This window comes from Phyllobates terribilis, unplaced genomic scaffold (assembly GCF_046119375.1).
Source record: "Phyllobates terribilis strain yellow unplaced genomic scaffold, ASM4611937v1 Scaffold_3__8_contigs__length_932513732, whole genome shotgun sequence".
Lineage (NCBI taxonomy): Eukaryota > Metazoa > Chordata > Amphibia > Anura > Dendrobatidae > Phyllobates > Phyllobates terribilis.
This window is the reverse complement of record NW_027362763.1, coordinates 48,485,932-48,510,307: the sequence shown is the minus strand read 5'-3', so window position 1 is coordinate 48,510,307 and position 24,376 is coordinate 48,485,932. Positions and strand designations below refer to the sequence as shown.

The 24,376-nt window shown below is 45.5% G+C and overlaps 1 protein-coding gene across 2 annotated transcripts in view; it reads left to right on the top strand.

Annotated features, from left to right (window-relative positions):
- The window catches only part of NCOA1 (nuclear receptor coactivator 1), a 503,045-nt gene that overhangs the window by 164,588 nt on the left and 314,081 nt on the right, over positions 1-24,376 (top strand). The window contains exon 1 of one of the 2 annotated variants that reach the window (XM_073673861.1): positions 11,589-11,609. The exons of the other annotated variant lie outside the window; for it this stretch is intronic. The gene's annotated coding sequence lies outside the window, so the exon portion shown is untranslated. Of the gene's footprint in view, positions 1-11,588; positions 11,610-24,376 lie in introns of those variants that run through there. 2 annotated transcript variants of the gene reach the window in all.

The following is a 24,376-nucleotide window of genomic DNA, read 5'->3' as shown; positions in this document are numbered from 1 at the left end:
CCAGCAGAATAGTGAGTGCAGCTCTGGAGTATAATACAGGATGTAACTCAGGATCAGTAATGTAATGTATGTACACAGTGACTGCACCAGCAGAATAGTGAGTGCAGCTCTGGAGTATATTGCAGGAGGTAACTCACGATCAGTAATGTAATGTATGTACACAGTGACTGCACCAGCAGAATAGTGAGTGCAGCTCTGAAGTATAATACAGGATGTAACTCAGGATCAGTAATGTATGTACACAGTGACTGCACCAGCAGAATAGTGAGTGCAGCTCTGGAGTATAATACAGGATGTAACTCAGGATCAGTAATGTAATGTATGTACACAGTGACTGCACCAGCAGAATAGTGAGTGCAGCTCTGGAGTATATTGCAGGAGGTAACTCACGATCAGTAATGTAATGTATGTACACAGTGACTGCACCAGCAGAATAGTGAGTACAGCTCTGGAGTATAATACAGGATGTAACTCAGGATCAGTAATGTAATGTATGTACACAGTGACTGCACCAGCAGAATAGTGAGTGCAGCTCTGGAGGATAATACAGGATGTAACTCAGGATCAGTAATGTAATGTATGTACACAGTGACTGCACTAGCAGAATAGTGAGTTCAGCTCTGGGGTATAATACAGGAAGTAACTCAGGATCAGTAATGTAATGTATGTACACAGTGACTACACCAGCAGAATAGTGAGTGCAGCTCTGGAGTATAATACAGGATGTAACTCAGGATCAGTAATGTAATGTATGTACACAGTGACTGCACCAGCAGAATAGTGAGTGCAGCTCTGGAGTATAATACAGGATGTAACTCAGGATCAGTAATGTAATGTATGTACACAGTGACTGCACCAGCAGAATAGTGAGTGCAGCTCTGGAGTATAATACAGGATGTAACTCAGGATCAGTAATGTAATGTATGTACACAGTGACTGCACCAGCAGAATAGTGAGTGCAGCTCTGGAGTATAATACAGGATGTAACTCAGGATCAGTAATGTAATGTATGTACACAGTGACTCCACCAGCAGAATAGTGAGTGCAGCTCTGGAGTATAATACAGGATGTAACTCAGGATCAGTAATGTAATGTATGTACACAGTGACTGCACCAGCAGAATAGTGAGTGCAGCTCTGGAGTATAATACAGGATGTAACTCAGGATCAGTACAGGATCAGTAATGTAATGTATGTACACAGTGACTCCACCAGCAGAATAGTGAGTGCAGCTCTGGAGTATAATACAGGATGTAACTCAGGATCAGTAATGTAATGTATGTACACAGTGACTGCACCAGCAGAATAGTGAGTGCAGCTCTGGAGTATAATACAGGATGTAACTCAGGATCAGTAATGTAATGTATGTACACAGTGACTGCACCAGCAGAATAGTGAGTGCAGCTCTGGAGTATAATACAGGATGTACCTCAGGATCAGTAATGTAATGTATGTACACAGTGACTGCACCAGCGGAATAGTGAGTGCAGCTCTGGAGTATAATACAGGATGTAACTCAGGATCAGTAATGTAATGTATGTACACAGTGACTGCACCAGCAGAATAGTGAGTGCAGCTCTGGAGTATAATACAGGATGTAACTCAGGATCAGTAATGTAATGTATGTACACAGTGACTGCACCAGCAGAATAGTGAGTGCAGCTCTGGAGTATAATACAGGATGTAACTCAGGATCAGTAATGTAATGTATATACACAGTGACTGCACCAGCAGAATAGTGAGTGCAGCTCTGGAGTATAATACAGGATGTACCTCAGGATCAGTAATGTAATGTATGTACACAGTGACTGCACCAGCGGAATAGTGAGTGCAGCTCTGGAGTATAATACAGGAGGTAACTCAGGACCAGTAATGTAATGTATGTACACAGTGACTCCACCAGCAGAATAGTGAGTGCAGCTCTGGAGTATAATACAGGATGTAACTCAGGATCAGTAACGTAATGTATGTACACAGTGACTCCACCAGCAGAATAGTGAGTGCAGCTCTGGAGTATAATACAGGATGTACCTCAGGATCAGTAATGTAATGTATGTACACAGTGACTGCACCAGCGGAATAGTGAGTGCAGCTCTGGAGTATAATACAGGATGTAACTCAGGATCAGTAATGTATGTACACAGTGACTGCACCAGCGGAATAGTGAGTGCAGCTCTGGAGTATAATACAGGATGTAACTCAGGATCAGTAATGTAATGTATGTACACAGTGACTGCACCAGCAGAATCGTGAGTGCAGCTCTGGGGTATAATACAGGATGTAACTCAGGATCAGTAATGTAATGTATGTACACAGTGACTGCACCAGCGGAATAGTGAGTGCAGCTCTGGAGTATAATACAGGATGTAACTCAGGATCAGTAATGTAATGTATGTACACAGTGACTGCACCAGCAGAATCGTGAGTGCTCATCTCTTGTATAATCTGGGGTTCGGCTCACCTGGACCAGCAGCTCCTTTCGTCTGTATGGCTTATCTCTGCTTAGTCATGCTTGGCTAGGAGCAGTTCTGCAGCCTGACTTTACTTGATTAATGGGTATATTTTGCAGGGGCCCAGGGCAGGGCATTGTTGGAGCCTCTAATAAAGCTGTAAGTAGAGCGGATCCTAATAGGCTGGCGTTTTATGGCTGGAGTGGTTTATATTCTCTCTCACTTGCTTGTTAGGATCAGTCCTGGGGTTTCTGCATTTCATTAGCTGAATCTGCACAAGTAACTGCCTCATTATTATGGAACTTACAAAACTGTTATAATGCACAGGTACTTAAAGGGGAACTCCATGCACGGTTATAAGTGTTGTGTACATCCATCAATCTATCTGAGGTTTCATTATGTAGTGTGATTGTCATTTCTCTCCTTGTAGTATAACTGGATTATATATTTACCTATTAGCACTTTGCTGTATCCTGGAGGCATCAGCTGATGTATGGAGGAAGTAGGCACTGGGCCAGGGAACCTGGCAGGCTGCCAAGGATATGTTTACACTTATGTTGTTACAATGTTGCTAAACAGTTTTCCTTAAGCCTCAGAGATCCTCCCTGGCTTTAATTAATTGTATCTGAAGTTGGGGTTTCCTTTCTGACCCTGCTGTGGGGAGACTCCCAGCCTTTCTCTATGGAGGCACATGTGGTACTTTCAGACCTAATAGTACCATAGTGTATCACATGATTCAGATCAGCCAGCAGCAAACATGTCAATGCAAGTTATCAAAGGGCCTAAGCCTGGGGGGTTTTTATTTATCCATTTTCCGAAAAAGTTTTGAAACTTGTCAAAAACTTCTAAGCTTGAATAAGTTAAAGAATCTGCAACACCAGGTTCCAGGTAAAACGCTGCTGTGATCTACTTGCTTCTATAGGCCTGGATTATCGCCGATGTTATGTAACCCTAATCATAAGGCAAACCTACAAAAAAATAAAACAGTAAGGGCTGTGAAAGTGCTGACTGCAAGTCTGGCTTAATCATGCTGCAAAAAATAATAATAATATAAAATAAAAGACTTGTAACCATTTGTGCAATCTTTACATCCTGCTTTGGAATGGTCACACGATTCATCACTTTCCCTTTTTTATGGTTACAACTTTCCAAAATTGCAGAAAGAAAACACAACTTTACCTGGATTTCTGAAAATCATGTGAATAAATTGTAAAAGTGGCAGATACCACGGCCCTGGTTCATCATTTGCCTTTAATTAATTTTTCTCTTGTGATACTCATCATCATTGGGATTATTATTTTTTTTTTTTGCACCAAATTCTTCAAATGGTGCTCGTGGATTGATGCACTTTGTGCAAAAATCAAACCCTTTATGGGCCAGATTCATTATTGCATTTGCACATTTTATCTACTTTTCATTGTTTTTCGCCGTCTTCTTTTCATTTACACTTTTACATTCTCTTTTATCTGTTCTTCTTCTTTTTTTTAGCTTCTTCATTGTAAAAGGAGTTCGGAAATTGCAGCAGTTTGCGGCCGATCCATCAATTGTGACTTTTTAAAAAAAAAGTTGCAGAATTGTTTTGAATGATCTTCTGTACGTCTGAAAATTGTGCAACTTTTTCTTGTACAAAGTTGCAAAAAAAAAAAAGACAAAACGAAAGAACATTTTTTACACAAAATTCATTAGATGGTGCAAAAAAGTGACTTAAAAGGGGTTGAAAGTGGACCCCAAATGCTGTAAGATATCTAACATACCGGACAGTGTGGGCTCACCCTCCCCAGGTCCAGGGCGCTTAGTGATTGGCTGTCGATGATACCTCTAGACGCGAGGAGCTGTGCGGAGGGGTCGGTACCGTGTTTGGGGTCGACTTTCCTCAAAGTGACGGAAAATAAATGCCCTCTAATCTTGAATTGGCCCGAAATGTCTTATTACTTTTATAACTCCCTATAAAGTTCCGAAAAAGTATCTTCAACTTTGTAGCCGCACGTTAACCCTTAGGCCTGAGATCGGGCCCGTGTGAACATCGCCGTCACGTAGGTTTGTGCCATAACTGAAATGTAAACTTCACGATGGTAATTTTTCATTAGCTTCAGATGGACTCACAGCCCCCCGGAGCCGGCGCAGCCTCCGAATCCCCCCCAACCACCACCACTAATATAATATTTTCCTAGTTGGCGGCTTTGAATGCGTTAAATTAGAAGGCACGTGCCAAGGTGTATTTTGTATGTGAAGTGCTCCGGAGCTGCGCTCCCCTCGTCTGTTTACCTTCTCGTCACTCACGGACCGCGCAAATCACCGAAAACGTCTCCCGACAAATTACTGCTCCACTGCGGCAAAAACACCGAAAAGGGGAAGAGAAGAGTTAACCCTTCCTTATCCACAACTCAGCTAATCACAGGAGGGGTCCGGTGCCGGTATCACACCTGCTGCTGGGCTTAGATACAGCAACGGAAATGTATCCCCGGGGAATGTTATATCATCAGTTACATGATGGGGGTTGTAGTACTGACCGGTCCCTGAGACTGAATCACATGATCAGCTCTGAAGATGGTATCACACTGAGATTAGATACACTGGATAATCAGACAGTATCACACAGGATAGGATTAGATACACGGCTCAGCAGACAGTATCACACAGGATAGGATTAGATACACATCTCAGCAGACAGTATCACACAGGAGAGGATTAGATACACAGCTCAGCAGACAGTATCACACAGGAGAGGATTAGATACAGGGCTCAGCAGACAGTATCACACAGGAGAGGATTAGATACAGGGCTCAGCAGACAGTATCACACAGGAGAGGATTAGATACAGGGCTCAGCAGACAGTATCACACAGGAGAGGATTAGATACACATCTCAGCAGACAGTATCACACAGGATAGGATTAGATACAGGGCTCAGCAGACAGTATCACACAGGAGAGGATTAGATACAGGGCTCAGCAGACAGTATCACACAGGAGAGGATTAGGTACAGTGCTCAGCAGACAGTATCACACAGGATAGGATTAGATACACAGCTCAGCAGACAGTATCACACAGGATAGGATTAGATACACGGCTCAGCAGACAGTATCACACAGGATAGGATTAGATACACGGCTCAGCAGACAGTATCACACAGGATAGGATTAGATACACGGCTCAGCAGACAGTATCACACAGGATAGGATTAGATACACAGCTCAGCAGACAGTATCACACAGGATAGGATTAGATACACGGCTCAGCAGACAGTATCACACGAGAGGATTAGATACAGCTCAGCAGACAGTATCACACAGGATAGGATTAGATACACAGCTCAGCAGACAGTATCACACAGGATAGGATTAGATACACGGCTCAGCAGACAGTATCACACAGGATAGGATTAGATACACGGCTCAGCAGACAGTATCACACAGGATAGGATTAGATACACGGCTCAGCAGACAGTATCACACAGGATAGGATTAGATACACGGCTCAGCAGACAGTATCACACAGGATAGGATTAGATACACGTCTCAGCAGACAGTATCACACAGGAGAGGATTAGATACACTGCTCAGCAGACAGTATCACACAGGATAGGATTAGATACACAGCTCAGCAGACAGTATCACACAGGATAGGATTAGATACACGGCTCAGCAGACAGTATCACACAGGAGAGGATTAGATACACAGCTCAGCAGACAGTATCACACAGGATAGGATTAGATACACGGCTCAGCAGACAGTATCACACGAGAGGATTAGATACAGCTCAGCAGACAGTATCACACAGGATAGGATTAGATACACAGCTCAGCAGACAGTATCACACAGGATAGGATTAGATACACGGCTCAGCAGACAGTATCACACAGGATAGGATTAGATACACGGCTCAGCAGACAGTATCACACAGGATAGGATTAGATACACAGCTCAGCAGACAGTATCACACAGGATAGGATTAGATACACGGCTCAGCAGACAGTATCACACGAGAGGATTAGATACAGCTCAGCAGACAGTATCACACAGGATAGGATTAGATACACAGCTCAGCAGACAGTATCACACAGGATAGGATTAGATACACGGCTCAGCAGACAGTATCACACAGGATAGGATTAGATACACGGCTCAGCAGACAGTATCACACAGGATAGGATTAGATACACGGCTCAGCAGACAGTATCACACAGGATAGGATTAGATACACGGCTCAGCAGACAGTATCACACAGGATAGGATTAGATACACGTCTCAGCAGACAGTATCACACAGGAGAGGATTAGATACACTGCTCAGCAGACAGTATCACACAGGATAGGATTAGATACACAGCTCAGCAGACAGTATCACACAGGATAGGATTAGATACACGGCTCAGCAGACAGTATCACACAGGAGAGGATTAGATACAGCTCAGCAGACAGTATCACACAGGAGAGGATTAGATACACGGCTCAGCAGCTCCTCGTGCTGATTCCCCGCTGCTGGTCATTAGTGGGCGGGGCGGTGAGGCGCGTGTGCTGCTGGCTCCGCCTCTCTGCAGTGATTGGACGCTGCGCACACACCCCTATGAGCGCTGCGGCTGGAAAGCAGTGACCGCCCCGCGCTCTGCACTGTCCCCGCTCATCACCCGGCGCCCTCAGCCCCGGCCACACAGTGCGGCTCTCCACATACTCTGCGCTGCTGGTTAGCACGATCTCCAAGATCTCTGAGTGCTGTTAGTGAACGGGAATGTTGTGCACAGCCATAGACGAGTCTCTTCCCGGCGGCATCCAGCGCGGGCGCCTCACTGCAGAGATAGGATTCACAGGGCCCCATAGCAAAGTCAGCGCCACCTCCGCTCCACCCTGCGGACTGCAAGCTGAGGGTGATACATAGGATGGGGGCAGTCACACCGCAGCCCCCCACCACCGGGCAGTGAGGACCTATAAGCCTGAAGAAAGCAAAGTGGGGGACTCTTTTTTTTTTTTTTTTTTTTTTTTAAAGGGGGGCTCCTAATTTTCTTGGTGATGGGAACATGATACTCACTCACTCTGCCAACTTTCTGATGTTGCTTTAGAAGTTAGTGCTAGTGCCCGTGCTAATTTCCATAGTGGTTTAGGGGTTGATTTCTTATATTTCTATAGTTCTAAACTGGTTAAAGGGGTAACAGTAATATTTGTGATGATCTGGGCGTTTAAGGAGTTAACAGGTAATCCAAAATCTTTTTCTAATTCGTTTTGTACAATATTTTTAAAAGGCTCAAAACTTACGTAAAAAAGATCTGATTGCCAGCTGCCACCACTAGGGGGAGCTCCCTCTTTACAGAGCTATATGATTCTGTCTGCAGCCACCACTAGGGGGAGCTCCCTGGATACAGAGATACATGATAAGATTCTGTCTGCAGCCACCACTAGGGGGAGCTCCTTGTATACAGAGATACATGATAAGATTCTGTCTGCAGCCACCACTAGGGGGAGCTCCTTGTATACACAGACACATGATAAGATCCTGTCTGCAGCCACCACTAGGGGGAGCTCCCTGTGTACAGATACATGATAATATCCTGTCTGCAGCCACCACTAGGGGGAGCTTCCTGTATACAGAGATACATAAGATCCAGTCTGCAGTCACCACTAGGAGGAGCTCCCTGTATACAGAGATACATGATAAGATCCTGTCTGTAACCACCACTAGGGGGAGCTCACTGTATACACAGATACATGATAAGATTCTGTCTGCAGCCACCACTAGGGGGAGCTCCCTGTAAACAGATACATGATAAGATTCTGTCTGCAGCCACCACTAGGGGGAGCTCCCTGTATATAGAGATACATGATAAGATCCTGTCTGCAGCCACCACTAGGGGGAGCTCCCTGTATACAGAGATACATGATAAGATCCTGTCTGCAGCCACCACTAGGGGGAGCTCCTTGTATACAGAGATACCTAAGATTCTGTCTGCAGCCACCACTAGGGGGAGCTTCCTGTATACAAAGATACATGATAAGATCCTGTCTGCAGCCACCACTAGGGGGAGCTCCCTGTATACAGAGATACATGATAAGATTCTGTCTGCAGCCACCACTAGGGGGAGATCCCTACATACAGAGATATATGATAAGATTCTGTCTGTAGCCACCACTAGGGGGAGCTCCCTGTATACAGAGATACATGATAAGATCCTGTCTGCAGCCACCACTAGGGGGAGCTCCCTATATACAGAGATACATGATAAGATCCTGTCTGCAGCCACCACTAGGGGGAGCTCCTTGTATACAGAGATACCTAAGATTCTGTCTGCAGCCACCACTAGGGGGAGCTCCCTATATACAGAGATATATGATAAGATTCTGTCTGCAGCCACCACTAGGGGGAGCTTCCTGTATACAAAGATACATGATAAGATCCTGTCTGCAGCCACCACTAGGGGGAGCTCCCTATATACGGAGATACATGATAAGATTCTGTCTGCAGCCACCACTAGGGGGAGCTCCCTGCATACAGAGATATATGATAAGATTCTGTCTGTAGCCACCACTAGGGGGAGCTCCCTGTATACAGAGATACATGATAAGATTCTGTCTGTAGCCACCACTAGGGGGAGCTCCCTGTATACAGATATACATGATAAGATCCTGTCTGCAGCCACCACTAGGGGGAGCTCCCTATATACAGAGGATATATGATAAGATCCTGTCTGTAGCCACCACTAGGGGGAGCTCCCTGTATACAGAGATATATGATAAGATTCTGTCTGTAGCCACCACTAGGGGGAGCTCCCTATATACAGAGGATATATGATAAGATTCTGTCTGTAGCCACCACTAGGGGGAGCTCCCTGTATACAGAGATATATGATAAGATTCTGTCTGTAGCCACCACTAGGGGGAGCTCCCTATATACAGAGGATATATGATAAGATTCTGTCTGTAGCCACCACTAGGGGGAGCTCCCTGTATACAGAGATATATGATAAGATTCTGTCTGTAGCCACCACTAGGGGGAGCTCCCTATATACAGAGGATATATGATAAGATTCTGTCTGTAGCCACCACTAGGGGGAGCTCCCTGTATACAGAGATATATGATAAGATTCTGTCTGTAGCCACCACTAGGGGGAGCTCCCTATATACAGAGGATATATGATAAGATTCTGTCTGTAGCCACCACTAGGGGGAGCTCCCTGTATACAGAGATATATGATAAGATTCTGTCTGTAGCCACCACTAGGGGGAGCTCCCTATATACAGAGGATATATGATAAGATTCTGTCTGTAGCCACCACTAGGGGGAGCTATAAATCCAAATCTCTCAATAGAAATATAAAAAAAGCTCAAATTAAAGGAAGAATTTGGCTCAATTGAAAGACAGGCAAAAAGCACCAAAAACGAAGCAAAAAAAAAAAAGACACAAAATATAAAAAAAACATTTTTGAAACTTCTGATAAAGTTTTCATCCCTGCTCCACAGACTCTGTATTTTGCAGGTTCCCCATCACGCCGGGAGACGGGGGCTGCCTCCTTCACGCAGGTAACGGCAGCGGATTCTGTAACCCTGTTATATAAACACACTTAACCTGATTAAGGGCGCGCAGCAGCTGTCAGCGGTCGCAGGAAGCAGCAGAATCAGCACAGATGTACCAACGCTGCCTCCAAATTATTTCCAATGTTCCTCTTCGCTGCTCTGAACGCTGCAATTTGGGTCTATTTATATCTGGTCTTAAAGGGCAGATACATTTCCTGATCATTTGTATCGAAAAAGAAACAATAAATATCTAGAGGAAAAGAATTGATACTTTTATTATGTATCACTTTAAAGGGAAAAGCTATATAAACTTTAAAGGGTGTCTACTGTCAAAGTCCAGATGCTGCTGTACAGTGCAGGGTCTCATCCATTTATATAGATGCCAGGGAGGGGGGTACAGAAAAAGTCCTATAACCCAGCACGTTCTGGTCCAGTAATACTGAGAATCCGGCAAACAGCAAAATATAGTTATATGGTTTATTAAAGCTGGATTTAATCCAGAGTATTTTTTATTATTATTATTTCTATTATTAAATTATACTAGTTATAGGGAGTCTGGCATCTCCAAAATTATAGTTAGCAAAGTTTTTGAAGGGGATTTTCCACTAAGAAGAATTGTTTTTTCCGTTTATTATTTTAATAAAGTAATTATTTGTTAATAATTATTTTTATTATTTGAATTATTTGTCTCTCCTTTTAATAATCCGCTCGTTCTGTCTCAATATGCAAATGAGATGCTTGGAGCATCGTGGGTGGAGCCACGTAGTTTGGGCACCTTTCCTCCATGTCTTCACCACTTCTGTGATTGACAGCGCAGTCTCTGCTGAAATATCGTGCGTGTGGCAATCATCACAGTATTAGAACATGCACCGAACCAGATCATAGAGAACAGACAGGAACTCTGATTCCAGCGATGTATCACTTACTGGGCTCCTTGCTACACTTTTTGCTATAACTCTGTTTTGTCTGCTGCAGCTCTGCTAGTCTTCTCAGGGATGAACTATTGCTATGTGGTCCTCAATATTCAGGAGCTCTTGCTGCCCCCGCCACCATTGACAGTGCAGGCAGAAAGCTGTCAATCATTGCTGTCTGGGCGGGTTTGACGAAACTCATCATTGAGAAGACTAGCAGAGCTGCAGCAGATAAAACCTTGATCTTGTCAAAACCACAGCAAGCAGCTTTGTAAGTGAGACAGCGCTGGAATCAGGGCTTCTGCCCTTACCTCATGCTGCTTTCAGATAGGAAAGCACAAAATTGGTAACAGATTTTCTTTAAATAAATCCAGAAGCGGCTTCTTGCTGTTAATATTAATGCTTATATTATAGCAGCAGTGTATCGGGGCCACAGACGTTCGATGGGACCTCAATGAGATAGCCTGTGCTTTGGAGCAATAGTATGTTAATGTTATTATATTAGTGATATCTGATATGATTATTACTACTACTAACAAGATAATTTAAAGTGACAGTCCACCAAAGATGACTGTAAAAAACACATTGTTTTTCGTCCCTTTGACCCGGCGTAATTATCTGCGCTGTCAATGATTACCTGTGACGCGATGAGCACAGACACGAGGAAGCTCCGCGCTGATAACTGAGTGTTGTTCTGTCCGTCTGTGACAACCGTGACTTCATAAAGCGCGGATGAGATCGCTGTATTGTGAGTTTATTGCTACATAGGAAGTTTTTCTGAATTCTATTAGCTTTTCTGTTTCCTCATTTATATGTCAGGAAATTTTCAACTTCTCCTTGTTCAGACTATGGTAGAAAGAGCCATACTTAGGGGACGAGAGGCGACAACGCCGTCTATGAAATGTTCCCATACTAAAAAAAGGTATACTATCGAATAACTAACCCTGCCACAAACAAATGCATCTAAATGATCATTTTCATTCCCTTCTCTATTATCATTATGACAAGAGGATCTTTTCCTGCTCTATGTGCCAGAATGTTATTAGACCACCTATGTACAAGAATATAACTACTATAATACTGCTCCCTATGTACAAGAATATAACTACTATAATACTGCCCCCTATGTACAAGAATATAACTACTATAATACTGCTCCTATGTACAAGAATATAACTACTATAATACTGCTCCCTATGTACAAGAATATAACTACTATAATACTGCCCCTATGTACAACAATATAACTACTATAATACTGCCCCCTATGTACAAGAATATAACTACTATAATACTGCCCCTATGTACAAGAATATAACTACTATAATACTGCCCCTATGTACAAGAATATAACTACTATAATACTGCTCCTATGTACAAGAATATAACTACTATAATATTGCTCCCTATGTACAAGAATATAACTACTATAATACTGTCCCCTATGTACAAGAATATAACTATTATAATACTGCCCCTATGTACAAGAATATAACTACTATAATACTGCCCCTATGTACAAGAATATAACTACTATAATACTGCTCCTATGTACAAGAATATAACTACTATAATATTGCTCCCTATGTACAAGAATATAACTACTATAATACTGCCCCTATGTACAACAATATAACTACTATAATACTGCCCCCTATGTACAAGAATATAACTACTATAATACTGTCCCCTATGTACAAGAATATAACTATTATAATACTGCCCCCTATGTACAAGAATATAACTACTATAATACTGCCCCTATATACAAGAATATAACTACAATAATACTGCCCCTATGTACAAGAATATAACTACTATAATACTGCCCCCTATGTACAAGAATATAACTACTATAATACTGCCCCTATATACAAGAATATAACTACAATAATACTGCCCCTATGTACAAGAATATAACTACTATAATACTGCCCCCTATGTACAAGAATATAACTACTATAATACTGCCCCTATGTACAAGAATATAACTACTATAATACTGCCCCCTATGTACAAGAATATAACTACTATAATACTGCTCCTATGTACAAGAATATAACTACTATAATACTGCTCCCTATGTACAAGAATATAACTACTATAATACTGCCCCTATGTACAAGAATATAACTACTATAATACTGCCCCCTATGTACAAGAATATAACTACTATAATACTGCCCCTATGTACAAGAATATAACTACTATAATACTGCCCCTATGTACAAGAATATAACTACTATAATACTGCTCCTATGTACAAGAATATAACTACTATAATATTGCTCCCTATGTACAAGAATATAACTACTATAATACTGTCCCCTATGTACAAGAATATAACTATTATAATACTGCCCCCTATGTACAAGAATATAACTACTATAATACTGCCCCTATATACAAGAATATAACTACAATAATACTGCCCCTATGTACAAGAATATAACTACTATAATACTGCCCCCTATGTACAAGAATATAACTACTATAATACTGCCCCTATATACAAGAATATAACTACAATAATACTGCCCCTATGTACAAGAATATAACTACTATAATACTGCCCCCTATGTACAAGAATATAACTACTATAATACTGCCCCTATGTACAAGAATATAACTACTATAATACTGCCCCTATGTACAAGAATATAACTACTATAATACTGCTCCTATGTACAAGAATATAACTACTATAATACTGCCCCCTATGTACAAGAATATAACTACAATAATACTGCTCCTATGTACAAGAATATAACTACTATAATACTGCTCCTATGTACAAGAATATAACTACTATAATACTGCCCCTATGTACAAGAATATAACTACTATAATACTGCCCCTATGTACAAGAATATAACTACTATAATATTGCTCCCTATGTACAACAATATAACTACAATAATACTGCTCCTATGTACAAGAATATAACTACTATAATACTGCCCCTATGTACAAGAATATAACTACTATAATACTGCTCCTATGTACAAGAATATAACTACTATAATACTGCTCCCTATGTACAAGAATATAACTACAATAATACTGCTCCTATGTACAAGAATATAACTACTATAATACTGCTCCTATGTACAAGAATATAACTACTATAATACTGCCCCTATGTACAAGAATATAACTACTATAATACTGCCCCTATGTACAAGAATATAACTACTATAATATTGCTCCCTATGTACAAGAATATAACTACAATAATACTGCTCCTATGTACAAGAATATAACTACTATAATACTGCCGCCTATGTACAAGAATATAACTTCTATAATACTGCCCCTATATACAAGAATATAACTACTATAATACTGCCCCTATGTACAAGAATATAACTACTATAACACTGCCCCCTATGTACAAGAATATAACTACTATAATACTGCCGCTATGTACAGGAGTATAACCACTATACTTTATTCTGTGTAGTCAGTAGTCTAGTGATTATATGTTGGCTCCAGACTTTGTGTTGTAAGGGGTCAGTGTTGGATAATATATTGTTTTTCGGGTGTTTCAGGTGATTCTGAGCGGTAGTAGTTATACACTTCACATTACCGCTATATATCGGTACATAGAGCCACTGATGGAGCTTTGGTCCCCTGGATCTTCGCCCCTCATTAGGACAGCGTTGTTTTACTTTTTGTGGATTGTTTACAAACACAAGAGACAGATTGTGACAAGTCTTCATCTTCTGGGATGTTACAGTCACATTATTCTTGTAACTATTGTAGCTTTTTGCTGAATCTTCTCAACCTTTTCTCGGTGCCATTTATTTTATGAAGGTTTAGATAAAAATAAAATAAAAAAGATCCAATCTTTGCTACATTGTTTTTCGGGAAGAGAGACCAGGTAGGTCAGTTCATTTTTCCGGAGATAAGCGGCTCCTATGTTTTTCTCTAAGATGTCTCTTATCTTCAGCTCGTTGACATGTCACTCATCTCTATTCCGTTTTCCCAGTTAGAGGGATCAGATTCATTTTGTTAAGTCCAAATGTTGCTCCTTTTTTCCCCCAGAACCGATATCAAACTGGATACAAATCGTATGTTCCGTGCCCGAGATAAGTGGCGCCCACGTCCATCTAACCTGCATGGAGATACAATACCTGTTGTATGAATGTGTCAATCCCATTAGTCATCCCGCGGCTCGTACGGCCGGAGTGCGCGTTCCTCTGCGCTCCGCGGCCCATGAGTTGCTTGTTTTATCCGTCTATTTATTTCCTTGGCTTTCGTCTTTCTTTCGATTCTTGGAGACGTTACCAGGAACTGTTGTAATTTATCTCCTGGGAGCGATGTTACTGCTTTCTGAGCTACGAGATGAAACTGGTTTAACAATAATGAAATCATTAAGAGATTATCGAGACCACAGGAGGATTGGAGAGAGCGCTGCAGGAGAGCAGGCTATGGCGGATCACCGCACCATATTTCCTTCTATGCCGGGCACTGGAAATAAATAGGAAGATGATAAGCGGTGCCAGCATGTCCAAGATACGGGATCCAAAGGAAGGTTTTAAAGGGACACTCCCCTAGAAATTAAGACGTGAATTTAGACATTTCGGAACATTGTCTCTTACAGTCTTATAGAAATAGGAGAGTTTATCTGCTCCTTATTCCTTCTATTTAACTCTGTGGGTCAGATAAGCGGGGGAGGGCTTAGTTAAGAGGGGGTGGGGCTTGGCTTGCATGGTCTATAGCAGTAGGAGACAGGGGGTCCTGCTATTTCCTGCTACCTCCCATTCAGTAGACTAGTCTGATCTGAGCTTTAAGAAAATGGACATTGAGATTTGGAAATCAGATTTGGATTTATGTATCATTTTGGAAGTTTATGACTTAGCCTTAGTTAGTTTTGGAGATTGTCTCCAGTTATTTTTTTTTAAACACGTTTAGAAATAGGAGGATTCCCCTCAGCTCTTATTTTGTATATTTAAGTCTAGGGCGAGATAAAAAAAGGGGAGGGGCTTATATAAGAGGGGGTGGAGCCTAACTGGCATTATCAATAAAGATAGAACAGTAGGGAAAGCTGCTTCCCAGCAATATCTCGGTGTAATCCAAGGATTGGCAGAAGAAAAGAGACACATACATGTATGAATGAAATGAATGAATGAAGACACATGGGGATTTAGATTTGGAGGATTTTCTGTAAGTTTATCGAACAGTCTTATAGAAATAGAAGGTTGCCATCTGCTCCCGCTATGCTGCAGATAAGCAGGGGAGGGGCTAGATAAGAAGGGGTGGAGCTAAGCTTTCTTAGCCTATCATTGACGACAGAACTGTGGGGGCAGGGTCTCTGCTCCTGTCGCTGCCCCTGAGGTTCAACAGAAGGAAAGGCAAAATAAGAATAAGAAATCCGGCACAGATGATAGATTTCCTTATTTATTTCGAAGATTTCCATTAAGTTTCGGAAGCAAACTATGAGAAAAGTGAGAGTTTGTAGCCATCACCGATCCTAATATTAAGTGTATAGCGGTATTATACAGATGACATAGCTCAGACATGACTCGGGGTCTGGCGCTGTTATTTGGTGACTGTGTTTCTGCATCATCTTGATGGCGATGGCACTGCTACATTGGCACTGTACAGTGTTATTGGCAGTGCCGGCACTGTATGGTAGTGTTGTACTTCTCACACAGGGGGCTGTATGGTGTGGTGATCTGCGCACTGTATGACGGCACGTCCGCCTGCACTGCCATCTGTATGAATCAAGGTGATCTTCTCCTACCCAGCAGAGTTGTCATAGGGTCTTTGTGCCATCTTTTACCACCCTCTTCTCTTCCTGGTGTAAATGTATAGAAGTTTTTGGGTCCACAGTGTTGGCATGGGACGTGTTACCAGGGAACCAAGCATCGGATATGATATGGCGCCGATCTCCACCCAGTGAATGATGGATGGAGGAGGGAAGATAAAGACGGATAATGCATAAAAAATGCAAGGTATGCTTAGATACAGAGCTGCAGTGCAGTATCACACATGATGGGCTTAGATACAGCACCTCAGCACATTTGATAATGAGTGTTTTTTTTCTATGTAGCAAAGGGGCATTCCTACTTCCTTGGCATCGGGGGCCTGGGTACGATCGCTGCCCCCTAGTGCACGATGCGGCCCATCTATGGACTGGCTCAGTAAGAAGTATCCGGGCGTGCTGGCAGCTGATAACACTACAGACATGGCAGGCGGTGGGTGACGTAGCCGCCTTAATTACAGGCTTCGGTTTTGCATTGTCATTATGAACAGGAATGCCCGGGCTGAGCACGCCCCGCACGCCCGCTCCACACCGCACAGCACCCGGCCACGTACCTCCGCTGGCATCCTGTGATGCTCATGGCAGGACGCACGGATCGTCGCACGTCACCCCACCGGTGGATATTATGGTGGTCGCACCGTCTACATCCACCTCCTGGGGACATATTTATAGGGGCTCTCATGAAAAGAAAGGAAAGTTCTACAACTTTCTAATAAACGTTTCTCAATATTTTCAACATCAATAAATAAAGCGCATTCCCCCCGAGGTTGATAATTATTATATTTATTATATATATTATTATTAGAACCATGCAGGCATGCAGCTTGTCTCTGCTCAGACTTTGCCACCATTGCATCCAGCCCAGACAATCTGCTGAACTGTAGAATGATAGATTTTACCTGCGCTGGTACAGAGTAACAAACTATCAGCACTGTTGATTTTCTGGACCAGTGGCCTCCCGTGTCCGGCAATTATCCCCTCCCTCCTCCCTCATCCTGTATGTAATGTATGATTCAGTTTTATCAGGTGTATCTAATTCTATCATGCGTGATACATTTTATTATCCTGCGTATCTAAGCATATCATGTGTTAAATATTCTTAGTACCCTATGTATCTAAACCCATCTTGTGTGATATATTCTTACTTTGTGTATCTAAGCCTATCATATGTGTTAGTCTCATTATCTAGTGTATCAAAGCCCATCATCTGTAATGTAATTTTTTTATTTAGTGTATCTAAGCCCATCATGTATGATAAAGTTTTATTATATTGTGTACCTAAGCCAACCCTGCGTGATATAGTCTTATTATCCAATGTATCTAAGACGATCATGTATGATATCTTATTATCTGTTGTATCTAAGCCCATCATCTGTGATACACACTGCTCAAAAAAATAAAGGGAACACTTAAACAACAGAATATAACTCCAAACTTCTGTGACATCAAACTGTCCACTTAGGAAGCAACCCTGATTGACAATCAATTTCACATGCTGTTGTGCAAATGGAATAGACAATAGATGGAAATTATTGGCGATTATCAAGACACCCTCAATAAAGGAGTGGTTCTGGAGGTGGGGACCATAGACCACATCTCAGTACCAGTGCTTTCTGGCTGATGTTTTGGTCACTTTTGAATGTTGGTTGTGCTTTCACACTCGTGGTAGCATGAGACGGACTCTACAACCCACAGAAGTTGCTCAGGTAGTGCAGCTCATCCAGGATGGCACATCTATGCGAGCTGTGGCAAGAAGGTTTGCTGTGTCTGTCAGTGTAGTGTCCAGAGGCTGGAGGCACTACCAGGAGACAGGCCAGTACACCAGGAGATGTGGAGGGGGCCGTAGGAGGGCAACAACCCAGCAGCAGGACCGCTACCTCCGCCTTTGTGCAAGGAGGAACAGAAAGAGCACTGCCAGAGCCCTGAAAAATGACCTCCAGCCGGCCACAAATGTGCATGAGCAGTTTGGCAGTGGGTCAGTAATGGTGTGGGGTGGCATTTCTTTGGAGGGCCGCACAGCCCTCCATGTGCTCGCCAGAGGTAGCCTGACTGCCATTAGGTACCGAGATGAGATCCTCAGACCCCTTGTGAGACCATATGCTGGTGCGGTTGGCCCTGGGTTCCTCCTAATGCAGGACAATGCCAGACCTCATGTGGCTGGAGAGTGTCAGCAGTTCCTGCAAGATGAAGGCATTGAAGCTATGGACTGGCCCGCCCGTTCCCCAGACCTGAATCCAATTGAGCACATCTGCAACATCATGTCTCGCTCCATCCACCAACGTCACGTTGCACCACAGACTGTCCAGGAGTTGGCGGATGCTTTAGTCCAGGTCTGGGAGGAGATCCCACAGGAGACCATCCGCAACCTCATCAGGAGCATGCCCAGGCGTTGTAGGGTGGTCATACAGGCACATGGAGGCCACACACAATACTCAGCCTCATCAGGAGCATGCCCAGGCGTTGTAGGGAGGTCATACAGGCACGTGGAGGCCACACACAATACTCAGCCTCATCAGGAGCATGCCCAGGCATTGTAGGGGGGTCATACAGGCACGTGGAGGCCACACACAATACTGAGCCTCATCAGGAGCATGCCCAGGCGGTGTAGGGAGGTCATACAGGCACGTGGAGGCCACACACAATACTCAGCCTCATCAGGAGCATGCCCAGGCGTTGTAGGGAGGTCATACAGGCACGTGGAGGCCACACACAATACTGAGACTCATCAGGAGCATGCCCAGGCGTTGTAGGGTGGTCATACAGGCACATGGAGGCCACACACAATACTCATCCTCATCAGGAGCATGCCCAGGTGTTGTAGGGAGGTCATACAGGCACCTGGAGGCCACACACAATACTCAGCCTCATCAGGAGCATGCCCAGGCGTTGTAGGGGGGTCATACAGACACGTGGAGGCCACACACAATACTCAGCCTCATCAGGAGCATGCCCAGGCGTTGTAGGGAGGTCATACAGGCACGTGGAGGCCACACACAATACTCAGCCTCATCAGGAGCATGCCCAGGCGTTGTAGGGAGGTCATATAGGCACGTGGAGGCCACACACAATACTGAGCCTCATCAGGAGCATGCCCAGGCGGTGTAGGGAGGTCATACAGGCACGTGGAGGCCACACACAATACTCAGCCTCATCAGGAGCATGCCCAGGCGTTGTAGGGAGGTCTTACAGGCACGTGGAGGCCACACACAATACTCAGCCTCATCAGGAGCATGCCCAGGCGGTGTAGGGAGGTCATACAGGCACGTGGAGGCCACACACAATACTCAGCCTCATCAGGAGCATGCCCAGGCGTTGTAGGGAGGTCATACAGGCACATGGGGGCCACACACAATACTCAGCCTCATCAGGAGCATGCCCAGGCGTTGTAGGGAGGTCATACAGGCACGTGGAGGCCACACACAATACTCAGCCTCATCAGGAGCATACCCAGGCGTTGTAGGGAGGTCATACAGGCACGTGGAGGCCACTCACAATACTCATCCTCATCAGGAGCATGCCCAGGCGTTGTAAGGAGGTCATACAGGCACGTGGAGGCCACACACAATACTCAGCCTCATCAGGAGCATGCCCAGGCGTAGTAGGGAGGTTATACAGGCACATGGAGGCCACACACAATACTCAGCCTCATCAGGAGCATGCCCAGGCGTTGTAGGGAGGTCATACAGGCACGTGGAGGCCACACACAATACTCAGCCTCATCAGGAGCATGCCCAGGTGGTGTAGGGAGGTCATACAGGCACGTGGAGGCCACACCCAATACTGAGCCTCATCAGGAGCATGCCCAGGCGTTGTAGGGAGGTCATACAGGCACGTGGAGGCCACACACAATACTCAGCCTCATCAGGAGCATGCCCAGGCGTTGTAGGGAGGTCATACAGGTACGTGGAGGCCACACACATTACTCAGCCTCATCAGGAGCATGCCCAGGCGTTGTAGGGAGGTCATACAGGCAGGTGGAGGCCACACACAATACTCAGCCTCATCAGGAGCATGCCCAGGCGTTGTAGGGAGGTCATACAGGCACATGGAGGCCACACACAATACTCAGCCTCATCAGGAGCATGCCCAGGTATTGTAGGGAGGTCATACAGGTACGTGGAGGCCACACACAATACTCAGCCTCATCAGGAGCATGCCCAGGCGTTGTAGGGAGGTTATACAGGCACGTGGAGGCCACACACAATACTCAGCCTCATCAGGAGCATGCCCAGGCGTTGTAGGGAGGTCATACAGGCACGTGGAGGCCACACACAATACTCAGCCTCATCAGGAGCATGTCCAGGCGTTGTAGGGAGGTCATACAGGCACGTGGAGGCCACACACAATACTCAGCCTCATCAGGAGCATGCCCAGGCGTTGTAGGGAGGTCATACAGGCACGTGGAGGCCACACACAATACTGAGCCTCATCAGGAGCATGCCCAGGCGTTGTAGGGAGGTCATACAGGCACGTGGAGGCCACACACAATACTCAGCCTCATCAGGAGCATGTCCAGGCGTTGTAGGGAGGTCATACAGGCACGTGGAGGCCACACACAATACTCAGCCTCATCAGGAGCATGCCCAGGCGTTGTAGGGAGGTCATACAGGCACGTGGAGGCCACACACAATACTGAGCCTCATCAGGAGCATGCCCAGGCGTTGTAGGGAGGTCATACAGGCACGTGGAGGCCACACACAATACTCAGCCTCATCAGGAGCATGCCCAGGCGTTGTAAGGAGGTCATACAGGCACGAGGAGGCCACACACAATACTCAGCCTCATCAGGAGCATGTCCAGGCGTTGTAGGGAGGTCATACAGGCACGTGGAGGCCACACACAATACTCAGCCTCATCAGGAGCATGCCCAGGCGTTGTAGGGAGGTCATACAGGCACGTGGAGGCCACACACAATACTCAGCCTCATCAGGAGCATGCCCAGGCGTTGTAGGGAGGTCATACAGGCACGTGGAGGCCACACACAATACTCAGCCTCATCAGGAGCATGCCCAGGCGTTGTAAGGAGGTCATACAGGCACGTGGAGGCCACACACAATACTCAGCCTCATCAGGAGCATGCCCAGGCGTTGTAAGGAGGTCATACAGGCACGTGGAGGCCACACACAATACTCAGCCTCATCAGGAGCATGCCCAGGCATTGTAGGGAGGTCATACAGGCACATGGAGGCCACACACAATACTCAGCCTCATCAGGAGCATGCCCAGGTGTTGTAGGGAGGTCATACAGGCACGTGGAGGCCACACACAATACTCAGCCTCATCAGGAGCATGCCCAGGCGTTGTAGGGAGGTCATACAGGCATGTGGAGGCCACACACAATACTCAGCCTCATCAGGAGCATGCCCAGGCGTTGTAAGGAGGTCATACAGGCACGTGGAGGCCACACACAATACTCAGCCTCATCAGGAGCATGCCCAGGCGTTGTAGGGAGGTCATACAGGCACGTGGAGGCCACACAATACTCAGCCTCATCAGGAGCATGCCCAGGCATTGTAAGGAGGTCATACAGGCACTTGGAGGCCACACACAATACTCAGCCTCATCAGGAGCATGCCCAGGCATTGTAAGGAGGTCATACAGGCACTTGGAGGCCACACACAATACTCAGCCTCATCAGGAGTATGCCCAGGCATTGTAGGGAGGTCATACAGGCACGTGGAGGCCACACAATACTCAGCCTCATCAGGAGCATGCCCAGGCATTGTAGGGAGGTCATACAGGCACGTGGAGGCCACACACAATACTCAGCCTCATCAGGAGTATGTCCAGGCGTTGTAGGGAGGTCATACAGGCACGTGGAGGCCACACAATACTCAGCCTCATCAGGAGCATGCCCAGGCGTTGTAGGGAGGTCATACAGGCACGTGGAGGCCACACACAATACTCAGCCTCATCAGGAGCATGCCCAGGCATTGTAAGGAGGTCATACAGGCACTTGGAGGCCACACACAATACTCAGCCTCATCAGGAGCATGCCCAGGCGTTGTAGGGAGGTCATACAGGCACGTGGAGGCCACACACAATACTCAGCCTCATCAGGAGCATGCCCAGGCATTGTAGGGAGGTCATACAGGCAATTGGAGGCCGCACACAATACTCAGCCTCAACAGGAGCATACCCAGGCGTTGTAGGGAGGTCATACAGGCACGTGGAGGCCACACACAATGCTCAGCCTCTTCAGGAGCATGCCCAGGCGTTGTAGGGAGGTCATACAGGCACGTGGAAGCCACACACAATACTCAGCCTCATCAGGAGCATGCCCAGGCGTTGTAGGGAGGTCATACAGGCACGTGGAGGCCACACACAATACTCAGCCTCATCAGGAGCATGCCCAGGCGTTGTAGGGAGGTCATACAGGCACATGGAGGCCACACACAATACTCAGCCTCATTAGGAGCATTCCCAGGCGTTGTAGGGAGGTCATACAGGCACGTGGAGGCCACACACAATACTCAGCCTCATCAGGAGCATGCCCAGGCGTTGTAGGGAGGTCATACAGGCACGTGGAGGCCACACACAATACTCAGCCTCATCAGGAGCATGCCCAGGCGTTGTAGGGAGGTCATACAGGCACGTGGAGGCCACACACAATACTCAGCCTCATCAGGAGCATGCCCAGGCGTTGTAGGGAGGTCATACAGGAGGCCACACACAATACTCAGCCTCATCAGGAGCATGCCCAGGCATTGTAGGGAGGTCATACAGGCACGTGGAGGCCACACACAATACTCAGCCTCATCAGGAGCATGCCCAGGCGTTGTAGGGAGGTCATACAGGCACGTGGAGGCCACACACAATACTCAGCCTCATCAGGAGCATGCCCAGGCGTTGTAGGGAGGTCATACAGGCACGTGGAGGCCACACACAATACTCAGCCTCATCAGGAGCATGCCCAGGCGTTGTAGGGAGGTCATACAGGCACGTGGAGGCCACACACAATACTCAGCCTCATCAGGAGCATGCCCAGGCGTTGTAGGGAGGTCATACAGGCACGTGGAGGCCACACACAATACTCAGCCTCATCAGGAGCATGCCCAGGCGTTGTAGGGATGTCATACAGGCACATGGAGGCCACACACAATACTCAGCCTCATCAGGAGCATGCCCAGGCGTTGTAGGGAGGTCATACAGGCACGTGGAGGCCACACACAATACTCAGCCTCATCAGGAGCATGCCCAGGCGTAGTTTTTTCATTTTCTTCTGAAATCCAATATAACATTTTAAAAATAAAAAGGTTATACATTGTAAATAATATATACATTTTTTTAATTTTTATTTTTATTACATTTATTATGTACGGTAAATATTTTATTACTCTGTGTGACTGTGTGTGACTGCAGACTCATGAATCTCCCCAGCAGGCACTGTGCGCTGCGGGGATTCGCCGGCATGAGACCCGGTAACGGAGGGTATGTATGAGCTATACATACCCCCGGCCAGTGGGCGTGGCCGTGCTCACCATACACTTGTATTGAGTAAGGCCGCGCCTTTTAGTTGGACACGCCCACTGGCCGTCCGCATCACTAGTCGGTTCGTTGTCTCGCTCCATACAAGTGTATGGAGTGAGGCGGTGCCGACTGGCCGGGTGTATGTATGCCTTATACATACCCTCCATCACCGAGTCTGAAACTGGCAAATACCCGCAGCGCACAGTGGGGGGGATTCATAAGTCTGCAGTCACACAGAGTGACTGCAGACATCACTTTTGACCGGACAATCCCTT